The sequence below is a fragment of the Bison bison genome, unplaced genomic scaffold (genome assembly GCF_000754665.1).
Source record: "Bison bison bison isolate TAMUID 2011002044 unplaced genomic scaffold, Bison_UMD1.0 scf7180017864475, whole genome shotgun sequence".
Taxonomy (NCBI): domain Eukaryota; kingdom Metazoa; phylum Chordata; class Mammalia; order Artiodactyla; family Bovidae; genus Bison; species Bison bison.
This window is the reverse complement of record NW_011495036.1, coordinates 3,892,255-3,894,963: the sequence shown is the minus strand read 5'-3', so window position 1 is coordinate 3,894,963 and position 2,709 is coordinate 3,892,255.

Sequence of the window (2,709 nt, the reverse complement as noted above, 5' to 3'; positions counted from 1 at the left end):
TGGACAGGGAGGCCTGGTGTGCTGCAGCTCATGGGGTTGCAAAGAGTCAGACATGACTGAGTGACTGAACTGAACTGAACTGACCATGAACCTGGGCTAGACGGAAAGTCCCCTGGTGAGGGCAAAGTCTGGTCTCTATTCCAGTCAAGACCGGTGAACTGATGAGGAAGAGAACTCTGAACGCTCTCTGGGTCCCCCTAAACCCCCTAAACACAGCAGAGCTGTGTCACTGCCAGGAAAGTTCTAGTCAGGTGCACATGAATTCAAATGTACTTACAAATATGCATTCCAAAGTCAAACCTAAATGTTTAGAAATTATCCACTGTAGCCAAGCTGTGTCCATCAAGAGATGAAGGGATAAACACATGTGGTTTATCCATACAGTGGAATGTTACTCAGCCTTAAAAAGGAAGCAGTCCTGCTATCTGTGACAGCATGGATGAACCTTGAGGGCATTATGCTAAATGAGATAGTTGCTGTTGCTAAGTCACTTCAGTCGTGTCCGACTCTGTGCGACCCCATAGACGGCAGCCCACCAGGCTCCCCCGTCCCTGGGATTCTCCAGGCAAGAACACTGGAGTGGGTTGCAATTTCCTTCTCCAGTGCAGGAAAGTGAAAAGTGAAAGTGAAGTCACTCAGTCATGTCTGACTTAGCGACCCCATGGACTGCAGCCCACCAGGCTCCTCATCCATGGGATTTTCCAGGCAAGAGTACTGGAGTGGGGTGCCATTGCCTTCTCTAAAAGCCAGCCACAGAAAGACAAATACTGCAGGACTCTATTTACTATGTTACTCAGTTATAAGAAGAATGAAATAATACCATCTGCAGCAACATGAAAGGACCTAGAGATGATCATACTAAGTGAAATCAGAGAAAGACAAACACCATATAATATCACTTATGTGTGGAATCGAAAACAAGTTATATAAATGAACTTATTTACAAAACAGACTCACAGGCATAGAAAACAATGTTTTGGTTACCAAAGGAGAAAGAGGGGGGAGGGATAAATTAAGAGTTTGGGGTTGTGGATACAAACTACTATATATAAAGTAGGTTAACAAGATCCTACTACATAGCACAGGGAACTCTATTCAATATCTTGTAATAACCTATAATGGAAAAGAATCTGAAAATAATGTATATACATATTTATAACTGAATCACTTTGTTGTACACCAGAAACTAACACCACGGTGTAAATCAACTATGCTTCAATTAAAACAAATTTGTCTCTAAAGTCAAAACCCAATTTTTGAGTACTTTAAGACACATTAGGGACTTCCCTGGCAGTCCAGTGGTTGAATGCAGGGGATGCTGTCAATGCAGGGGACACAGTTCAATCCCTGGTCAGGGAAATAAGATCCCACATGCCACATAGCACCACCAAGAGATAAAAAACTAAACAACAACAACAACAAAATAACATTTAATAAACTTGATAAATACTTAATTATCAGTCACTCTTCCATTGTTGCTGTTCAGTCACTAAGTCATGTCCAGCTCTTCAAGACCCCGTGGACTGCAGCACACTAGGCTTCTCTGTCCTTTACTGTCTCCTGGAGTTTGCTCAGATTCATGCCCATTGAGTTGGTAGTGATGCTATCTAACCAGCCCATCCTCTGCCGCCCTCTTCCATTAGCTCGGATAATTTTAAAGTAATGACTGTGTGTAGTGCTCACACCGTCTGTGCTTTGCAGGGGTGGTTCCTGAGGATGCTCCTCCCAGACCCTTCATCACCAGAAGCCGGGCTGCCCTGGGCCCACTGATGGCTCTGGGACCCATCGGGGCTTTACCTCGAGGCCACACTTCACAGGGTCGCTCCCAAGACAGGAGATGGGTGGGTCAAGGCAGGCCTGCTCCCCAGGACTCCAAGGCACAGGCGTTGGTGCAGAGACCCCTGTGGCTTTGCCGACCTTTCTTAGATCACGTGGCATCTGGGACCTTCCCCAGCTCCTAGGTGCTGCCCTGACAGACAACTGCCTCACGGGGAATCCGTTCTGGGCGTCTCAGAAAACCAGGGCTAAGACATTCTGCTTAATCAACGCCTCACCCTTCAAGGAGGACCCCACCACCCTCCCCACTTTATGGAGGAGGAGATGGGGGCATGGAGCCCCAGGGTTAGTGGGGACAGCGAGGAGGCTGTCCTGAGGCTGAACTTGGCCTTCTCTGTCAGGGTTAATGTGATTATTTTTTCACAGGCTGTGATGACAGGAAATACATTTTCAAAGGTTTAAAAATAGATCCACAGTCGTTTTTCCAGAACACGTGACATTCTGATGACGAGATTAGGTGACAGCTTTCAGATTAGACCTTTCAGAAGAGAGTGCTTGGAAAACACATTCTTCTAATTGAGCCATCCTCTGACCTGCAGTGACCAGTTCCCCGCAGTCGTTTTCTTCTAAGGGAAAACGGTCCTCAGGGGCTGCATAGGGCAACGTGAGGGAGAAGCAGCCTGCCGTCCTGCAAAGGTTCCTTCCCTTGGTCAAATCTGGAAAGTCTTATTAATCAGCTGGCTGTCAGTGGTGCAGAAGTGAGCGGCCAATTAAGGAGGAGCCAAGGCAGGAGCGACTTCACTTTCACTTTCCACTTTCATGCATTGGAGGAGGAAGTGGCAACCCACTCCAGTATTCTTGCCCGGAGAATCCCAGGGATGGGGGAGCCTGATGGGCTGCCGTCTATGGGGTCGCACAGAGTCGGACACGACT